The sequence below is a fragment of the Rousettus aegyptiacus genome, unplaced genomic scaffold, assembly GCF_014176215.1.
Source record: "Rousettus aegyptiacus isolate mRouAeg1 unplaced genomic scaffold, mRouAeg1.p scaffold_m13_p_12, whole genome shotgun sequence".
In the NCBI taxonomy this organism is placed as follows: Eukaryota; Metazoa; Chordata; class Mammalia; order Chiroptera; family Pteropodidae; genus Rousettus; species Rousettus aegyptiacus.
The window spans coordinates 87,989,231-88,011,430 of record NW_023416287.1 but is presented as its reverse complement, the minus strand read 5'-3'; the positions used below and the strand labels follow the sequence as shown (position 1 = coordinate 88,011,430).

Sequence of the window (22,200 nt, the reverse complement as noted above, 5' to 3'; positions counted from 1 at the left end):
GAGAAACCATATGCCAGTAAATTAAATACTTAGTTGAAAAGGAACAAATCCTTGAATAACAATAACTATGGAAAACACCTAAAGAAAAATGAATAATGGGACTTGTTCTATCTCAATTATAGAAATTTAATTTTTAGTTTAACTACATCTATAAAATAAAAATTCTAGTACCTTATAATTTCACAGGCGCATTCTGATAATCGATTAATACAGAAGTAAGCTGTATTAGCTTATACAATCTTTCGCTGAATTTTGAAGAGGTAGAGTGCACGTCTCTACCTATTTCATCTGATATTATGCCATTACTATAAGTCAATTGTATTTCTTAGGATATTTTCTCAGTATTTTAAAAAATTTATCTTTGAATTTTTTTTTTTTAGAGAGCAGTCTTAATCTTTTAAACAAATTTGTGGTTCTTATTTAATTATTGGAAAGCATCTAGATAGGAAGTTTCAGAGAGCCAAATAATATTAACTGCCAACCTTAATCTCACAATTTAATCAATTTAAAACAACATATTAAAAATAAACAAATGGTGAAAACATATGTAAGTAAATATGTTTCGTATGATCTATATTTTTACCGTGCTTATTTTCATGTGTTAAGGTATGTGATATTACAGATTTAGCATCTGGCTTAATTTACAACTATATTATAGTTCTGTGTGAAAAACATGATAAAAATTTTTCTACCTTTCCAATTTTTATTATAATATGTGGCAATAATGTTAAAGATAAAATAGTAAAATCCAAAACTGTAAATCACTGGTTTAAGTTCAAATAACTAACTAAAGAAAATTCTATACCAGAAACTTATTTTTTTATACAACCCGAAACAATAATTATGACAATATTAACAAAAAGAAATAAGGTCAGCAATTCAGCCTTTCTGGTTTGTGAAAATTTACATCTTTTGGCTACCTTTTGAAATATCTAACTAATCTTCAGAGTATTGTATTGGCGTCTGGTAATAGACAGTCAATGCTTCAGTGCCCATTTAGATAAGGTTATTGATGTCACCCAATGCAACTGTTTTCATATGCATTCAATTTTAATCTTTGTCTAAAAAAAAAAAATCTCTTTTTAGAATTCTGCCTACCACAAACCGCATCATGGTTGGGGTGGGAATGAGGATATAAGATACACAGCAAATTCAGGAAGTAGATTTAAGAAAGATTAAGAAACACGAGTGTCCCTTTTGGCATGTGGACCTGATTGGAATCAAATAAACATGAGGCCAACTCGTTTCTTGAGCGAGTTGTAATGCCAGAATATCCGTCACAGCCACTCCTGAACCAACACAAACTGTGACCATTTAAGACAAGATGCCCCTTTGGTCCAGGTGACTAGAGGCAGAGAATGAGCTGAGAAAGCTGAACAACCTCCATAAAGATATCGTCTCCAGCCCGATGTAGCCGTGATCAGGGAGAATAGTGAACAAAAAGAAACTACCAGAATACAACACCAACATCTGCAGAGAAACATTGATCAGGGCACCCCCGGGGTGCAGGGTTAGGCTTAACCCTGGTGCGTTTCCGACATCCACTGTAAGGGACCTGGCGATGCTCGCAGGAGGGCGTTCGGAGTGGCTGCTACCTGTGACTGCCCCATGCGCTCAGTGGCCTTTCCAAGTGCAGAATTTATTGTGAGTTCTCTACCTATTTTTCCATCACACATTGTTTGAGTTTTGAGAAAAGTTGTCTTTCAAATATGTATGTCTCTGGACCAAGAGAACTTCTATCTGGACATGAAAATTAAAAAAAAAAAAAAAAGATAAGAAAATAGATGTCACTAGCGTTCCTGGGATTTGGGCCAGAACACAGTGGCTATGTGAGCATTCTGCATTGTTCCCTAGAGGAATGAGGACCTCGTGTGTGGAGCACAGGTAGACAGCCCGTGGTATCATCGGGACTGTCCCTCCAATATTGCTGGCTCTCCTTTTGAGAAGCTAATATGATTTCACTGCGCTGCTCCATTGAAGACCCATAAAATGTGAGCAGAAGTGACATTTGTCAGGTACACTTGTAAAATTAAAGAACCAGTACACAAGCCATCAGTCTTTCTTCAGGCGACCCTGACAACAGGCAGCAATTCAATAAAGAACCTACCCTGATCACTTGAGTTCTGGAGAAAGTATATGCAGAGCAGAGTCCCAGCTAACCTCCATAAAATGCAGTTTTAGAAGAAAGAATCATTTGTTTGTAAGCCACTAAAGTTTTACAGTATTTTTTTTTAAACTACAACCTGATTTAGTCTATCCTGGTAGATATAACCATTTATTGAACATTGCTCAAAACACAGAGGAAATCACATATTTTTATTCAGCACTATTTTCCATTTTATTAATTTAAGCATTAGTCATAGTCTAATAATAAATAACTTTTTATCCAGACATACCTCTTTAATTGTTATTACATGTAGAATAAACTATTCACATAGGACTCATTCTTTGGTAGTTCTATTAAGGAAAATACAGCCATTGGGAAGGGAAATTTTTATTACAAAAAGACACAACAGAGTGTACTATGAACTCGAGTATAAATCAGCAACCACAATCCCTTGTATGATGGAGCAACTCTGCGAAAATGTTGAAGAAACACAATTTGCATACTTTTTCTCCTAGTGACAATGTTGCTTTAAATCACAGAAACCTACTGCCTTTCCCACGTAAGTCTTTTTCCCATGGAGAATCAACCAGTGATGCCATGGTTATCATGTTGCAGAAATACCTACCAAGAGAGCATAGTACAAAAAATTAGCTTCCTTGTATTTATCGGTGTAATGGGTGAGAAAACTTCATTGGTTTAGGTTAGAGACACTTTTGCTACAGATTTTGTTAACATAAAAATTCTCTTGGGATTTGCTATCAAATGTTTTGAAGTAGAAAGAAAATAAAGGAAGTGCTTGGACATAAATCAGTCTCCAAAAGTAAGTTGCTTCCTAGGAACTAAATTGATTTTTTTAAATAATATTTAGCAAAAGCGAAAATTTACGAAGATCAAAACAGTTTTCAGCAGTGAAGTTAAATGTAGTTTATCAAGAGACTACCAGCTCTTTAATTAAGATAATGTTATGTTTCTCCAATAAAATCATATGCCAAATAAATTTAATTGGCCAGATATTTAACATTAAAACTCTTCAATTGCCCTTTGATTTACTATGTGTTTGTAATGGTTACCTGTAAATGAGGTTGTGATTCAATAACATTAGATACATTCACTCATGAATGGATTTATACCTGAAATTTCAGCTTTTGCATAAAATAAACACCCAATATTTTTTCATCCACACCACTGAAATAATTTTCTGGAGAATAATTTTACTTTTAATCTTGACTATTTACATCAGATGTAATCTTAATATAAAAATACTTGAAACCAACCCCAGAGTGTTATAAAGCCTCCGAGTACATTGTGTTGTATTATTCTGCAGTTTTGAGTTGGCATAGCTCAGGTAGACAACTAACTGCAAACGAGACGTGTTCTTGTTATACAGAACCGCCTTTATCGTGTCTTATAAGCCTTCATGTTTTTGATACTCTATTGAATATTTTGGATGCCATTAGAGCAATTTAATTCTTTGTGCCATCCAACTAAGTCTAATGCCTTTTATTTAGTTGTGGAGTTCAAGCACAAGCACCCAGACTAATAAAAGAAGATGTTTATTCTCATATACAGAAACTTTGTTTTGTATACCTTTGTGAAGTGCACTATAATCATTTCAATTTGAAGAGTTAGTTAATAAAAGTACCATTGACCGGAGAGAGAGAACTTTGACAATACTTACTATCTAATGAAATTATAAGAAATGCACAATCGCGGCATAGGCAAAACCTTGAAAATGGACTAGCTGGATCAGAAACGGAAGCATAGGATTGAGAATTTAGGAAAATTTAAGTGCTTGTCTTCCTGAGGTTCAAGGGAGATCCCAACCTTTTGAGATTCTTCAAGTTTATCATGTCTACGTTTTAGTCTCCTTTAAAGTAAAATTCTCCTTTAAAAAAAGACACATTCATAGCTTATACATCTTGTTTTAGCCCTAAGCGTGCTTAAGTGGAGAGAGTTTACTGCTTGCTCCCCCTTTGCTTCAGCAGAAAAGGAATGTGACCTCAATCAATTCGCCAGAGTTTTCGATGTGAATTGACGATCGGCAGGAACAGGGAGCCAAGACAATAATTTCAGGATGTCCCATCCTCCTGGCAGAGTTTGAGGTAAAGATATGTGTAAGACAGACAATGATGAGAATACATTCTGATGATTCTTTTTCGGTCTGTGCTGCTTATATAAGTCAAATGATGGATGATCAAGTAAATGACATGATATTACAAAATCTACCAGGAAATAATACTCAATATTTAATATTTACTTTATAAGTTTCTATGCATTTCTGATAAGACAAAAAGTAATAAGTAAAAAAACAAACAAACAAACAAAACCTTTGTGCAGACTCTTAAGCATGTATAATCACTGTAGCGACCATGAGGTTCTCCCATAGGATTTCTTGCTATGGTAAACATAGGTGACTGCCGTCCCCACTGCTAGCTCTCAGGAGTCTGAATTCACCACCATATTGGTATCGTGTTCATGATGCCCCAACGATGCTTGCAGCCAGTGACTGGCCATGGTACAGCTACTGTAACGGTGAAAAGCTCGGTCCTTCTGACTCCATCTTGTTCAAACTTTTTCTACATCCATGGCCTTCAGGCTAATAGTTTGTGCTTAGTCTTACATATAAATGCACTAAATATTAGAGGAATTCTGCTTGTGGCTTGAGAAGATAAAGGAAGTATGCAGTGTTTCTCAACAATCTGTAGGAAACGTGACAAGACTCACATCAACTAGCACAATCTTCCTCAGACTTGCACTGGTTCCCAGATGTCTACAGTGATTAGTCACCTCTTGCCTCTGCCCTCTCCCCTTCCCTTGACATGAAAGAAGCCTGAACTCTGTACTTTCCTTAGATGGATTTCAGGTACCACTAGGGCTCCCATCTTCTCAGTTGGCACCAACTTGATCAATAAACCTTTCCTTACTCAAAACTCTGACACTTTGCGTTTTGGCTTTGTAAGGTGTCAGGATAGACTTTGAACTATAACACCGTTAGCACAAGCTCTTTTCTGTCAGACTCCCTTACCGGGCTATTTTATGTCAGAGGCCCACCATGAGCTAAACCAAAACTTTACCGGAATGGTGCTGCAGTCATAGTCTCTCCTACCCAGGCCTCCTTCCTTCCCTCCTCCCTTCACAGGCATCAAGCTTGCATTGTGGTCTGACAGCTCTCCTTGGCTACTTCTGACATCCATCATTCCCAGATACTTCCCGCAATTAACACGTGCACATCTAATCCCATCTTGCTATCTGCTTCTTGGAAGATATAAACCAACAAATTATGTATATTCTCAGTAAACATCTGATAGGTGACACTTTTTTAGACTTCTCATTGGCTACCGTTGATTCCAAATAAAACTGGCATAGATCGAAATGATTGGTTCATCTCTATAAAATGCTACAGTATACACGGTGTGATCTAAGTGTATGTTAGTTTCTTTAATCAACACTCCAATGTTGTTTAGTTAAATTTTGAAATACCACTTCAGAAATCTATGCTTCAGACATGCTTAGGGAGTATCTAAAACATTCTAAAAAGAAGCCACACTCCAGAGGTGGCCACAAACAGCCCGTTAGATATTGCTATCAAAACCAACATGAGATGTTTCATGTATTAGTATGGTAAAATTGAAGGACATGAATGACATTCAGTACACGAGTTTTGCTGGGAGGATATAGGCACATTGACCCTTACAAGACTCCTGTTAGCCCAGAAACTCAGTGCCTTCCGAATACGGCATCTACTTCTAAAACTGTCCAGTCCCATCTGTCACTGCCCAACAACTGAATAGGTGATTTTCTCCTCGCTTTTCTAGCATAGTCCCTTTTTCTGCATTACTGTATAATTGAGTTTGCTTGAATGTGAACCTGTCTTTCCAAGTTGCTATGTGGCTTTAAAGGGGAAAAGCACTCTAAGGAGATGAAAGAGCAAATTCAAATGCCCTAAGGTAGCAGAGTGCTGACCTTTGGGATGACCAGCAAGAGGGCTGCAGTGGCGTGAGCAAGCCAGAGTGTAGCAGATGAGGGGAAATAGCATGTTTAAAGGAATCATAGATCCCTCTTTGGTCAACGATTGTCAGAATTAGGTACTGGAGAGTTGCGAGATGGAAAAATAAAATGAAGGTTGGGTAATGTTTCAAAATAAGATTTTAAATAGGTAACAGTTATTGACGATGGCAAATTCCAGAGAATGGTGAAAGGCTTCATGCCATGAAGGTTGGGTAATGTTTCAAAATAAGATTTTAAATAGGTAACAGTTATTGACGATGGCAAATTCCAGAGAATGGTGAAAGGCTTCATGCCATCGAGAAGACCATTCGCGGAGCAGATTTCAAAGTACCGTGATCATCTATGTAGACATTAAGAATTATGACAAGAGCTTCTTGGAGAAGCCTGGGAAGTCTTGTTGGAGAAAGCAGCAGTATAATAAGTTAACATTTTCAAAATATGAGGGGAAAAGTGAGCAGGTTCTGTAGATGATTGATTCAAGAAGGCTTATGCATGAGATAGCTGAGACCGAGGTTCAACTCCACATGAGGCTGTCACTTCTAGAGGTGTGACAGAGGAAGAGACACTTGAAAGGCTGCTTGCGAAGCAGCGTGCTCAGGGAGAGCTAAGTTTGATTACAAGAGACCAGGTAAAATGCTTATAAACCTTGTCAGAAGGAATTCTGCCATTGGTTGACTATTCCGGGAAGGACAGTGGATGGGTACAGCTCTGTGGTGGTCAAGTCATGTGGCAGGATGATCCAGGAGCCTGAGCTTCTTACATGATAAACAGGGGTAAATAGCAGCCTGGACCGGACCCAGTGACCCCCAGGTGGGTAGCGGTGCTGAGGCCGTCAGGGTGGTGGGAGAAAAATAGGGGGCGGAGGAATTTCCAGGCCTCACGGATGTCTGGGATACCCTCTTCCCCGCTGCCGGTGGTGCAGTGGAGCGAGGGGAGGACACTTCACCCTGAACCCGTCCCCGGCCTTCGCGGCGGTCTGGGGAATGAGTGGGCCGCGTGACCCATCTTCCTCCTCTCACCAAGCTTCAAAGTGTATTGGTTTGAGTCCATTTGCAGCACCATCTAATCTTTCTGGTATTAGCAAGCGACATATTTGCTTCCAACACAGGAAACAGTGACAATTTCTAAGCACAAGCAAGGTGCCTGCAACAACTTTATGTTACCTACATAAGCAGTCATGACGGGCGTATCCATCTGACATAGATAGCAAAGACAATGAGTTGCCCGTAATTACATATCTTAAATGTGGAAGAGCCACAGTGAAATCTATTTTCATGGTTTTCCATGCCTACGGTAGGTAACCTACCATTAGTCAGTTCTTCAGCTGTAGTGCTACATAGTGGCTTACTCTTTAAATAGACAAAAAAGCTACTTGTATGAGCTCTGTCATCAAAAAAGACATGAAGATATCGTGGAGGTCCTTTAACTGCTTTAGCTACTCGATGGGCAACCTTCTGTATCTGAAAACTATCACTGACCCTCTTCCATCACAAACATGGCAGTGGTAAATGGCTTGCTTTTTTTTTTTTTTTTAAAGAAGAAAGTATCTTAAAGAGAACTATTAAAAGGAGAAATGATTATGAGGTTCCCTGAAACAATTTGTTATGTTACCAACTTTCACAGAATTACCAAAAATGATTTCTATGAAATATTTCTTGCAGAAAGTGCTAATTTGTCAACTCTTAATCAGTGTCCTGACGACAGAAAGGTCCTTTGGTAAGTTATCTCAGATAGGTGTGTTCGAAGGTTTGCATTACACATTATCATGTGAAAGTTTTAAATTTTAACTTCTACAAGTATAAACTTACATGTTTAAATTAAAATACCCTCCATTGCACTTAGTGACATTTTCCTTTAGGACCTAAACCCTAATCCCACTCTGTGTTGTTTTATTTTTTTCTTAACAGTATTTTGAGAAGCACTACAAAAATCTGAAGTTATGAACAATTTTTAAGATACAATCCTGCCTCAAAAACACTTTTGGCTGCTCTTAGGGGCCAGCCTTGAACACAGACTCCTTTGGAGCTCACTGTCGTCTCCTGCGAGCAGTGCCGCTCTAACTCATCGCGCGACAAGACCCCAAAAGACAGAGTACCTCCAGAAGGGAAAAACTTACATTAAAAATATGGTCTTAATAAGTATTTAGAATAAAAATAATATATAGGGCTGCTGACACATATAAGGTTAACTAAAGGTTTCAAAAGTCAAGAGAGTAGGGATACATTTGAAATAAATTAGGAAGCTCATTTTTTTCACAGATCGACCTTACGTGGTTTAGTAGCAGTGTAGATCATACATCCCTATGTGACATAAGTGCAGCTGTTTCCGTGTATTAAATGTAATGTTTTATATGGTCACTTGATAAAGCAGGAGACAGGGTTCCATTATCTTAGTTATCTTTATTGCCATCAAAAATTGGTGGCTAAAAATACCCCCATCTCTCTTCTCACATGTCCGTGGGAGTGCTCCTTGAGGACCTCTCACGAGGCTTCGATCAAGGTGCCAGCTGGGGCTGTGTCCTCATCTGAAGGCTTGATGGATTATGGAAGGGGCCTCCTGTGTCGTGACTCACACGATATGCTCAGGTGGAGTGCCTCAATGGCAATGTGTGCACATAGGAACCACGCATCATGGTGTGTTGGGGAGAAATGCTTTGGTAAATCGCTAGGCATAGACGTGTCCATCGACATGCAAACCAGGGTCCAAATGTGAATGTTTACTACTGGTACAGAAAACGTTTCTGATCTGTACATAAATGTTCTCCCTGGAGCAGGAGAAACCCATGACTCCCAAGTAAGGAAAGAAAAGAAAAAACATTTGCCACACATATAAAATAGAACCTGCAACATCAGTGTATTTGAACTTTGCATTGAGTTATTTATTGATAAACCGACTACTAAAATCTATTTCATTACTGTTTCTTGTAGAGTGTCTCAACCGTGTTGTAAATTGGAAATTTTGAAACATTTATAAACAGATCAGGATTGGTGAGAAGAGGGAGTTTGATTCTGTGAGATATCCTAACAATAACCCTCTGGTGCCTCGGATAAAAGCTTTCATTATTACCCTTAGGGGATGGATCCGTGGGGCTAGGCATCCTTGCAGACAACATTCATCTCCACTAAGAAAGCAAGAGTTGAGAGGTTAGCATACATATCTGTAAGAGTTTATTCTGTGATTTACATTTTTACATTTTATTCATTTTTCATTTCTTTTGATATTATTATGCCAAATTGTATTATGTGTGAATAATGCAAGAACTTAAAAATGTAACTTGAGGTAAAGTGAACATAGAGTTCCTCCATCTGTCCTCAATCAATCATAAAAACAAATATAAGGTCGGTTATATAAATTGTAAAATGAACAAATCAGTTCAGAGGAAGTAAGTTTTGGGCAGAGAAAATTATTATGAATATAAATATTTGCTATTGCCATATTGAAAAGTGTTATGTTAACATATGTTCTCTTTTTACATTTTAATTCAAAATATACTTACAATAGTTTTTTGTTTGTTTTTGGTTGTCATGATATTTATCATTTCTTTCTCAATCATACAAACTTTTTTCTTTGAAAATGTATATGACAGAATGCAGATATAAAAATACAGCCAAAGGCCAAATGATTTTCCTGTTTTTTCCTCAATACAAAATTTTATGACATGTAAAAATTCATGTCCTAGAAGCCTTGCATTTTATTAGAATAGATTTGGAAGGATAATAACAGTGACATTTTTTCCTAGCATCTTGCAACATTTCTAAATATGATTTGATAAAATTTCCATGACTTTTTTTTTTTTAAATAGAGCAGTTTTAGGTTCACAGCAAAACTGGTACCAAGATTTCCCATGTACCTCCTACTCCTACTCATGGATAACCTTTCTCATTGTGAATATCTTGCCCATAGTACATTTGTTACAGCTGATGAACCTACATTAACACATATCACCAAAAGCCGTAATTTATGTCAAGGTTCATTTGGTGTTAGGCGTTCTATGGGTTTGGACAAATGTATAATTACATACATCTATCATTATAGAATTATACAGAAATTTTTCAATTTCTTAAAATTTTGATTGCTTTCTTAATGTGAATTAGAAGAAATTCTAAGAGAGAGAACTATTTCTTCTTCGGGGGGTGGATTTTATTTCTTTTGTATTTACAAGAATATTGAGCATTTTAATTTCAAAGTTATTAGGGAAAAAAGTGTTTTATGTTTTTCTTGTACTTAGTTTTAGATTTAAACTTTAAGGGCGTCAATGTTTGTTTTTTGTTTTTTCCTTCACTTTTTTTAAACCAACATTTGCAGTGACTTACAGCAAGTAGCATGGTATCTTTTCCTGTATCCAAATATTCTATCCTTATTTGAAAGACCTGGAGATACTCTCTTAAATCAACGTATCCTCTCCACTTCCTGTATTCTACATTTGTAGTTCATGATAAAGATACAAGTGTTCCAGGGAGGGTTAATACAAAAAAATGGATGGATTTATTCTGAGAGGGGGGGGGGCAGAGAGGAGGAAGGTTTTTGTTCTCTTTGAAAGAAGAGAAGATACAAAGCATTGGCTGAGCTTGATGAGGGAGTTTATATTAAAATCTAAGGAAATGCTCAAAACAGAAGTTAGAAAGAGAACCAGTGGCATCTGCCTATTGGACAAAGCTTGAGCCAGATGATATGCTCAAATTCTTATGCCAAATAGGATACCACTAAGATTTATGTTATCAAATTAAAAACCAGTCAAAACTTATACTAGGAGAGACTTTATTCAGCAGTAAGACTTTCGTAGTAGGGATAAGGCTCCGATTTCAGGAATATGCCCCTGTCTCAAAATCAAATTGGGGGGGGGGGGGAGCTTTAAAAGGAACAAAAAAGAGTAAGAAGGAATAAGCAAAGATTAACAGATATTCTTCAGGGGAAGTAAGCCAGCCAGGGAGTAATGACCAGTGGGGTTCGATGGGAAATGTATCCTGCTGTGGTCAGCTGATTTTTAGGAGAAAAGAAAGGAAAAAACTTAATTCATATTAGTATTAGGGAACAAAAAAGATGTCATTAGAGATTCTATAGGTAGTAAGTGGATAATAAGAACATATTATGAAAAACCGCATGCCAATAAATTTGATAATGTAAATTAACTTGTTGGATTCCTAAAAGTATACAAATTATTCAATCAAAAAGAAACAAACTATGAATCATTTCATATCTACTCACAGAAGTTAATTCTTAATTCAAAATTTATACCGCCCCCCCCCCCAAAAAAAAAACCCTTACACCTTTACAGTCATTAAGTGACTGGTGATTTTTATCAAAAACTTAAGAATAAATGGCATCAACTCTCACAAAAATAGAGAAGGAATAATCAGATAAGATCAGCATTACTTTGATAGCAAAGCATGAAAAATAGTTAACAAGAGAAGAAAAACCACGTGGTATTAACATAGACATAATTTCTTAACAAAATATTACCAAACTAAATCTCTCAGTATAAAAAAAAAAAAAAGCCTTAATTTATAATGAACAAATATGGTTTTCCATAGGCCTGCAAATTGATTTTACATTGAAAAATCAATCTAACTGATTATATTAAAAGAATAAAGGGGGAAAAGCATTTGATAATCTCAGTGCGTACAGGAAAAGCATCTGACAACCTGCACCATCCATTCATGGGAAAAACTCCCAGCACGCTAGGAATTGAAAGGAAAATTTTCAACTTTCTCATGAAACTGAGTGTTTTCCCCTTAGTAACATGGCAAGAACTCTACTCTCAAAATTTGTATTCCACGTTATTTGTGTTCTACGTCTGACCCAGCGCAATAAGGTATGAAAAGGAAATAACATCTTCAAAGATTTGAAAGGAAAAAAATAAAACTCTCTTTATTATACCAAATACATGACTTTAGCAAGGTTCCAAGCTATGACGTCAGAACTTCGTAACCATTATAGATAAATTTAATAAAGTGTAGTCAAGACCAAATTACACAACGTGGCTAGTATAGATTATAAAGAAGTACAAATAAGTGGAGAATGTACCATTTTCCCAGATTAGAAGATTCAGTGTTGTTGTATTTTCAAATATTCCCATATTTATTAAAAAGCCTATGACATCATCGCCTAAAGCATCATTCCCTTTTCTCCCTGTCTCTTCTGTTTTATCTTCTTCTCTCTCCATACTCGAAACACATTACTCCCAACAGTCCCACTCCGTTCCAGTTCCTTTGGTCACTCTTCTCTCAATTAGCGGATCTAAAAACCAGCGGAAAAATATTCTTCCTCTCCTCTTATTTGCCTACAGTTAGCAAATCTCGAAGGGTCTAATAAACATCTAAATAATAAATATCATTTTCATCTTCTTTACCACTGTCTTATTCCATCTTGTGTTTTATCCATTTTGTCTGAGAATTCCCGTAATAGACGTATACCTGGATATCCGTCCTCTGCTCTTGGATGTCATTTTCTTACTGCTGTCAAAATCACTTTTCTAAAATTCAGATCTAGTCAAATTATCCTTTCCCCAAAGACATCACCGTAATCAGGACTAAATCAAGCACCTCCATGTTCTCATTCTGCATATATTTTCATGCTTAATTCCTAACATTTCTCCACATCCATATGAAAATCCAAGTGTACCAATTTTTAGGCATTCCGTTGAGATGCCCTTCTCTGCCATGGCATCGCACATAAGGTCACCTTTCTAAATGTAAGCAGATGTGCTGTCCATCAAACAGTGTGAGCACCTTCTCTCTGGGGAACCTTTCCCATCTGCAAGTCATCGGTAGATTATGCCCCATCCTCCTGTGTTCTTGTAGTACCCTGTGATAAATATATTATAGCATTCACTAGAGAATAAAAAATGCAGGGCCCTTTAACTTATAGATGGCTTGATTCTTGTAGGGAAAGGCCAGAGTGGGATTTTTTTTTGTATTTGTTTGTTTCTATCTACTTATAACATGGTGCATCACACATAGCGACTCTCAATAAACAGTCTATGAATAAATGAATGTTGTACATTCACTTGCACTCCTAAAAATAAGACAGCATGATAGAGTGGAAACTGTATCACTTTTGGCATCGGATTGACAGAAACTTAAAATCTGGCTGCAAAACATCCTAACTGTACAACATTCTCTGAGTTTTAGTTCCCCCCGTGTCTTACATGAGGATGAAAATAATAGCAACCAACATATATCATGATGTCTGACAATTTCATGATGTCTGACAATCACTTAAAAGGGTTTCAGCATCCTTTATCCCACTGCTGCTGGGAGGGGTCCCCTGGGGAGTTACCATTCACTGCATGCAGCACCCTCTACTCCCTCTGCTGCAAGAAATTGGATAAGAGACGGAATCCGAAAGGTACTGAATGTAGAATCATTGCTGATGTACATAGACTACTTTGTCCCCTTAGAAGTTTTAACAGGAAAATAAGAAGAGAATAAGCATTTATTAGACATTGGAATTCTGTGACTAAGAATCTGTAGGTGTAACAATCAGCCATAAATAAGATCATCATACATAAGCAAACCCTCTGAGGGAAAGATAAGCCATACACAGAAAGGGGAAGATAATGACACGATTTAGCATTAAGTGGAAAAGGAACAGACAGGCAGAGGTTAGCCACATCACTTCTGGAGAAAAGTGAAAACTACGAACTCCCACCACAGACATCACTAGACGTCTTATGACCCTGCCATGCTTTTCTTCCTTGATTTCCATGAAACTCTGCTTGAGCATATCTATAATGAAAAGCTCGTGGGTTTTTTTGCAACCCTAATTGCCTGACCAATCAATACCTGCTTCGTAAGGTTTCTGAGATCAAGAAGATGGATGCTGATTTTTGCAATAGATCTTATGTTTTCCCCGTTTTTCCATCATGGTCGCTGACATTCTAATCTCAAGACACAAATTAGATGGGTTCTTTATAACATAAGTTAGTTCACATCTACTTTTGTTGAAAGCTCCCAATAGCTCTCCATCTCACTCTCTTTCAAAGCCAGATAACCTGAAATTGCCAGCAAGGCCTTCTAAAATCTGCCGCCATGTGCTCAAGTGAGCATGTGCACGCATGAGCACACACAGGCACACACATCTCATCTCCCAACTTTCTACACTTCCATCTTAGTGGACTCCTTGATGGTGCTTGAACATTTAGGCCAACAGTTTTATGTGATCGGAGCTGTTCTTTGGCTAGATAGCTTCGGAGCACACACCCTCATCTCATTCATGCCCTCACTCACTGCCTCCTTCCCAGTCGAGCCTCTGCTGCCCATTCTGTGTAAAATTTTGTATCCTCTACCCCATGACAATACTAACTAACCTTTATATTTCTACTCAGCACTTTCGTCGATCTGGTATACTATATATTTCACTAACTTATCTTGGCTATTCACTGCCTTTGTTCGCTAGAACACGCGTGCCATCGAGATAGGGGCTTTTATCTGTAGTGTCCGTGCGTGTACCTCCGGCACAGAGACAGTTACCTGGAAAACGGAGGATGCTCACAAATCTCTTGGGAATGACATAGAGAGGAATCGAGAGGGAAGGAAGGACGTAAAGTGCTTATACACTGGTTTTATTACTTTGCAGATGGTGGGTATTGTAAAACTACTCAAATTGTTGATCATGTTGATCAAAGAAACATTTAAAAGAAATGTTTCTTTTAAAGATTATAAATTCTCTTCAGAAAAGAGGGAGTGTGTTATAAGTGAGCACAATATAGGTTTTGGCATTAAAAAAACCTCTGACTATTCAAAAACTACTCTTCTGTTTGTTTCATGTTTACTCAAATGTTAAGTGGGGGCCAACAAACTATCTGGAAGAAATGTTGTAAGTATTATTTAGATGATGTGTGTATAATTTATGTCACAGTACAGTCATTCCATATGTACTATACAACGAATAACCGAAGCTTTCCCTTTTTTTTCCTGCAAAACAAGTCGCCGTGAACCTGCCACAATACTTTCTAGTTCATGAGCACACTTTCGCTCTCAAACATGCAAATATATGCCTCCAAGGGACCAACATGTTTGCTTGCACAACTATTTATGCCAGGATTTCTTATGATTGAAAATAACATATATACAAAATATAACAAATGAAATATGTCTGAAAAAGACAAGGCATTATTTTCAACATCTCTCTGATTTGGTTTAAAATTTATTTTTAACTAAAAATAGTTTGAGGAAAAAAACTTAGAACTTAATATTATGTATTTCACAATAAATAACAATAACTATAACAAAATGTAATTATAAATTTAATAACGTGAATATAGTTAGGTAGTAAGTAAACCCAGGAAAAGAAGAGGATTAAAACTGAGAAATTGTCCTCTTTCTGTAGTTTACTTGACTCCTGAGCAGAAAGACTGAATTAAAAAGCAGCCAGAAGGCATGGACACACAGTGGAAGAAGCTCTTCTCTTTTTAGTAACTTTTGTATCTGCTTTAAATTGATCATTTGTTCCTTCAGCTAATCCCCAAGCAGAGGCCATGTCCTTTCCACCTGCAGAATTTTCGTACAAAAGTTGAATTCCCCCTTATCACCTCCAGCCAATAAGTACTTTAATTTCTTCTTGCTTGTTGTTAGAAAAAGGATAAAAAACAAAAGGAAAAAAGAAAAAGAAACAAAACAAAATGAAAAACAAGATAATCTGTGCCTGCTTCTTGCTAGAGCTGTCTGCATTTTAAGCCCAGACTATGAGCGGACATGAGCGTGCCCTTATGATATTCTGCACAAAAGGCTCAGTGTTCGTGGCTTTACTCAGAGAACCCAAAATAGCATGCAGTGAGCAGCGACATACTGAGCGTCCTGGTGCTGAAAGCACAAGCGTCTGCAACTCAGCTATGTGGCTCATGGAGGTTTGATAAGAAGCTGGTGGAGAATATAAGAACCATCTCCCCCACGATTCCTCACGTGTTTGACACAATTTTTGAATTTCGACTTCCACAGAACTCCTAGAAGTTGAAGATACAAAGGTAAGATCGTGATAATCAGGCATATGTGGAATTAGATAAATTATCTTTTAATGAATAGAGTGCCAAAAAGTACTTGAAAAGCTCTTTACTAGTTTGTGCTTTATTGGGACAAAAAAAAAATCCTAAAAGTTTTATAACTATAACATGTATATTGAACTTTCTCTAAAACAAGTATTTGTGAGAATAATTTGCCATCTCTACAATTCAGTTTGAGGAAAATAAAAATTGCTCATACCTAGAACATTCGAAATGTTAAGTTTCTTCAGAGGAATGCATCACTACTGCATCTTTCTCCAGAATTATGTTTTTTTTAAATTTATTATGCATTTACCTCTGCGCTATCAGGTACTATGGACAATAAAGTCGTTAGCCTTAAAGATATGAGAAAAATATTTATATAGAAAGTAAATATTTTAATATAGTAAATCATCTATTTTTTAGTCAATAATATTTAGTGTGGAGCTTTCCACATATCTGAATAAAACTAAATGTTCCTTTGAAAGATAATCTGTAATCAAAGTTGACATGTAACTATTTTATTTTCTTCCTCTTTTGGCTATCAAACTTTGTATTGACATTGAAAAACTCTTAAAACAAAAAAGTTTAAGTAACTAAGAACTTTATAATAATAAGATTAATGAAACTATTGAGCTTATAATGAATACGAACGTATATATTCAAACATGTCCACACGTTAATCTGGAATATGTTATATCCGTTACATGTAATAAAAAGGCTAATTTAGCAATTATGAAAGGCGTACAAGTGTAAGGTAAGAAAATACAAAATGTGAAACACATTTAATATTATTCCAATTTAAATTTGTCACAAATAATTTAAATGGGTTTACTAATTTTAATGAAATACTTCAATATAATTTTGCCAAAGGAATTCAGTAAATCTGTGGCATGTAAAAAATAATAAAATGCACATATGAAGATGTTAATAACAAAAATATCTAAATCAAACAGCAAATGTTTTCTTTAGATTATATAAATTTTTACTTTAGCTTTAAGAATGTAGTTTCTGAATTAATGTATCTGTAGAGAAGACATTAATAAAATATTTATAAATTTAAGAATATACTTTGATGTATTTACAATATCAAATAATGTAATAAAATAATATTTGTTCATATATTATTAAAAATTCTAAATACTTTAGATGTTTATGCATGAGAAGTATGCAGATATACATAGTTAAAAATTTTTTATTTTAAAAAGCTAAAAGGGATTAAGAAGTACAAATTTCCAGTTATAAAACAAATCATAGGGATGTAATACACAGCATAGGGAATATAGTCAGTAATATCATAGAAACTTACTAATATAATAGTGTATGTCAACTATAATTAAAAATAAATTGGAAAAAGATTTAAATAAAGAAAATATTTAAATTTCAAAATAACATCAATATTTCTACTTACCTAAATTTGCAAATAAAAAGTATTTCCAAAAAGAAATAAATAGTACAGAATTAAGTATAGAATTATTCAATTTTAAAAATAACCAGCTTATGAAATCTAGAAGTTATCTGATCTCTTATTCTTTATATGTGTTTTCTACTTTACCAAGTCTTTATAACAGATCATCATTGAAATTATATCTGCATCTTACCCTCTCAATTTTAGTAAGTCCTTCTGACAATGAAATATTTACATTTTATGCATAATCTCATATTCTGTCTCCCTCTCACACATACACATTTATACATAATTTATAGAAGTCTTAAAGCATATATTATCTACTTATATTTTTTGTTTTGTTTGTTTTTCCCTTTAGAATGATTTCAAAGTACTTATCTCTATAATAGTTTTTTTAAAAAAATTAATTCAATTAAATAATCATAAATAAAAGATGCTTTAAAATGAAGTGCACAAATGCTTCCCAGTGAATTTTGAAGAATTGTTAATATTCTTTTAGATATTTGTCATAATATATTTACTTATAACTTAATAAATGAGAATCTATAACTATTAATAAATTGATACTGAATTTTTCCATGTATGCTTTTATCATGAACCACTTAAATATTGTTATAGTTCACGTGTTATAGAGTATTGTTTAACATATTATTGAGCATCATGCGTTTTACACAATTTAAAAGGACGCACGGTTTTTCACATACCTTTCTTTAGATTGTTGCTGACAGCTCACAGATTTGAGACATGAGCTGTAGTTACCGAAATGACCAGAAAGAGGTTTGACACTTTTTTTAAAAAGTTAGTTTGTTACCAACTCGCATCACCACTCACTTGAGAAAACCCAGTTAAAATGTTTTAAAACTTGCCTTTTCATACATTACAACAAATCAATTTCTTTTTGAGTTGGCGCATGCGCTCTTGAAGATTCTCCTACGATCCAGTGAGAGAATTCTTGTCTCACTTTCCAAACTGTTTTAGATTTAGTAGATCAGACATGTTCTGTCAGAAATTTGTTGTATTTATTACTCAATAAAAGACATTCAGAATCAGCAAAGAATGTCTTAATATTTAAGCAAAACATAACAAGTTTTAGAGACTCTACTCTGACATACCAAGTTAAGCCAAAACAAACTCAGAGGCAGACAACAGACTGGTATAGGGGAAGGGTGGGGGGTAGGGTGAAAGGGATAAAGGGGGTCAATCGTATGGCGATGGACGGAAACTAGGCTTTTGGTGGTGAGCATGATGTTTTATATACAGACGTTGAACTACGATGCCGCTCAACTGAAACTTACATCATTTTGCAAACCAGCGTTACCTCAATAATATAAAAATTTGAACCGTTATTATAGGACAGTGACTTATCCGCATACAGGATCGGTACATCCACATTTTTTCCGTTCCTTCATTCTAAGACTTTACATGATAAATGAACTTTGGAAATTCGCACGATAGTATATTAAAGTGGAAATAATTTTGGCACATCAGTTATGACTTAAAATAACCTAGGTAATTTTCTCTAAGTGCAAAATTTAGAAATGTCATTCCTATGGAAATGAACGAGTTATACATAAATCATAAGAAAGAAAAATGACACCATTTTTCTGCCTTTAAGTTGGATTTTGATTTTGCCGTCTATTTTCTTCTTAAAATCCTCTAGTAAAGAGTCTATGACTCTTTTAATAAAGTGAGAATACTACCAAATTCAGAGACAAACATGAAATATAATTAAAACACTAAAAACAATAAGCAGGAAAGAATACGGATTGTTGTTTGTCATTAAGCAAATATTTCTTGATGGAGCTTACAATTACTCTTGAACTAGTAAAGCAAAATATAACTCATTTCTTTTAGGGTTAGATGAAAAATAAAGAAGCCATGTTCAGTGGACTTTCTTAGGGGCTCTGTAAGGTACTGGTTTCTGTTTGCTTATTTACTTTTTCATGTAATGTCTATAGAATATACCAGTTCTATAGGTATATCAGGATTTGATACCAAATGTATTGGTTAATAATAAATAAGCAAATACCTTTGCATACACACATACATATATATATATATATATATGCATAAGTGTTTACGTAGTTGTCTATGGACAAATTTCATATATATACATATATACACATATACTCATTTGATGATTTTAAGACAACACAAATTTTCTGTTAAAATGCTTTGTCATTTTATAGAATGTGTATTTAACAAAATCATTTATATGAAATTTAATGTAAACTATTGTAAAAATATGAAGCAATGTTGTCATTTTGTGTGTGTGTGTGAAGAAATTAACTGAATTATGCAGGCTATGGAGATTTGTAGCCTATTTAACTACCCTTAATATCTTAACTTGGAATTGGCTTCACTTGGGCTGCTGTCTGAAATCATGTTTTTGAAATTAATATGCAAATGTTCTTGTCCCTGGGCCCGTCATATTTCTTCCCAACTCTGACCCTATTCAGCTTCCTATATTCTTTCAGGTCAGGCATTTTGATCTATCCTGTTACTCTGACAAGTCTTTATCTTATCTATAGCTGGCCTTTGTGACTCCTTTTCTCTCATTAGTTTCTATAAGCTCGCTTTGATCTTGTTTCTTCTCTTTTTAAAGGGAGGTTAATAATTAATATCTAATTGAAAAACAAGGAACATTAACATGAGAATACATGAAGTACCTATTTTGGTGCCAGGAATACAACTGGTGATTTTAGGAGGGTGCTAGGCTTTGTAATCAAGTAACTACCGCATTCGCAGCAACCTCAGACCACCGAGAGGCAATGGGGGTGCAGTGCTCAGCTCCACGCAGTTGCTCAGCGACCCAAGCTTGACTGACACTTCACCATCTCACAACTTCAGCATCTGGCTGCCAAAGAAGGGGGAGATAAGACAAAAGAATTATTCTTAAGTCTTTCAGTTCTGAAATGATAGACATTTTTACTTATATTTCATTAGCAAAACCAGTCACATAAATCTGCCCAATTGTAAGAGAAATATTGGTAAACAATAGTGTGTCTACCACAATGACCGAAAGATTTTAGATTTTTTTTCACTCTCTTATTTCATAGCCCAGTCACATCCATGTCTGCTTACTAATCAATCATCCAGAGTTTAGGGAATGTTTATGAAATCCTACAGAATTAAAGCTAAACTTTTCTTAGTATTAGGGTGAAATGAAAGATGTTCTGATGACAATCACAGTTCTCTCTGAGTCTGGAATGACAAAACAGCCCACTTAGAATTCTCGCCTATAGTTCTTGCAAGTTCCTTAGCCTTACTATTTCCAAATCTACCTTTGACACGCCCTATGCACTCAGTCTCTCTCGAAATCCATTTGGCCATAAAATTTTGTAAATTCTGTTTCCATATTATTCATTGATTTTCTTACTCATGTTACCCTTTTGAGGATGACAATTAGTCTTGAGTGTTGTGATGCACCCTCACCTTCAAGTGGACAATGAACTGTCCTGGATTCAGAGTGGTCGATGGGGGAACCACCATTTCGATGTCCTGCAATCGCTGATGCTTTTAAGCACAGCATAGAAGATTTAAATAGTTTCATTGAAAACTAGCATGGTATTGCAACAAATGGTAAAATAAAAATAATATAAATTAAATATAAAGGTAGATAAAGAGATGGAAAGTAAGACAATAGGTAATACAGATTCCCTAAGATATTTCAGTTGAAACAGTTCAAACACCTAACATTTTTCAGTTTATCGATAGCCTTGCTTCTGTGTTTGAGTAGAGATCCTTGTAAACAGATTCACACAAGATAAAGTACCTTCTTTAAAACAAATGCTGAGGAAGTATCTATAACATAAAAAAATAGACCTGAAAATATAGTCTATAACCTGCCACCAATCATCTATGCTACTGCTCTATATGGAATTATAGATCAATATAGCATATTCAGGGAATTTTCAATGTTTTTAAATTACACAATGAAAATAAAAATATAGACAAATACACATGTGTTGAACTCCTTCAATAATGTAAGTGGTATTAATGTAATTTAGATATTAGGATAATTTAGATATTAACATAATTAGAAATAAAATATTGCTTTGTTTGTTCATGTTACATATTTTTAAAAGACCATTCAGCGAAAAAGGGATTTCAAAAAATATGTATTTTTCAGGTTTGACTGTAATCACATAGAAAAATAAGTGTAATAGCCTATGGACAGCTTACAAAACGGCAAAGACATAGTTAAGTTTTAGACAGATTGACAACATATAATTAGGAATATAGTTTAAAAGAACTTTTAGGCAAATCTTCGGTCCAGAGGCATATGAAGATTTAGCCTTGAAATAATCAGGCCAAGTCATGTTTTGGTAGCTTGTAGAAAAGGGGAAAGAGATACCGGATTTTTAACAATGAGATCTTGCCAGTGTGTATTTCATCAGCTGCAATCCGTCTCTTCTCATTCGAGCATATTTTTCACGCTCAGGCTCAATCTTGTTAATGCTTAGCACTCCGGGTGCGCTGCTCATTAACCACTGCCTTCCTCACTGCTCAAAAATAGAGTTCACATTAGCCAGCCAGGACTGGAAGGGCACTTGTTGCTCCAGACCCTAGGACAGTATGCAAATAGTGAACGGAGAAGGCTGTCATGCCAGAGAAGGCTCCAAACAGGAACTTCACCTTTAGATTGCTTTATCTGTAGCACACGACTGTTATTCCTGACAGTAAAAATGCACCATA

At 35.5% G+C, this 22,200-nt stretch overlaps 1 protein-coding gene across 6 annotated transcripts in view; it reads left to right on the top strand.

Moving 5' to 3' along the window:
* The window catches only part of CDH19 (cadherin 19), a 151,807-nt gene that overhangs the window by 84,652 nt on the left and 44,955 nt on the right, over nucleotides 1-22,200 (top strand). The window contains exon 1 of one of the 6 annotated variants that reach the window (XM_016135321.2): nucleotides 15,849-16,079. The exons of 3 other annotated variants lie outside the window; for them this stretch is intronic. The gene's annotated coding sequence lies outside the window, so the exon portion shown is untranslated. Of the gene's footprint in view, nucleotides 1-15,848; nucleotides 16,080-22,200 lie in introns of those variants that run through there. 2 more of the 6 variants (XM_036230115.1, XM_036230116.1) reach the window with 2 other exon arrangements.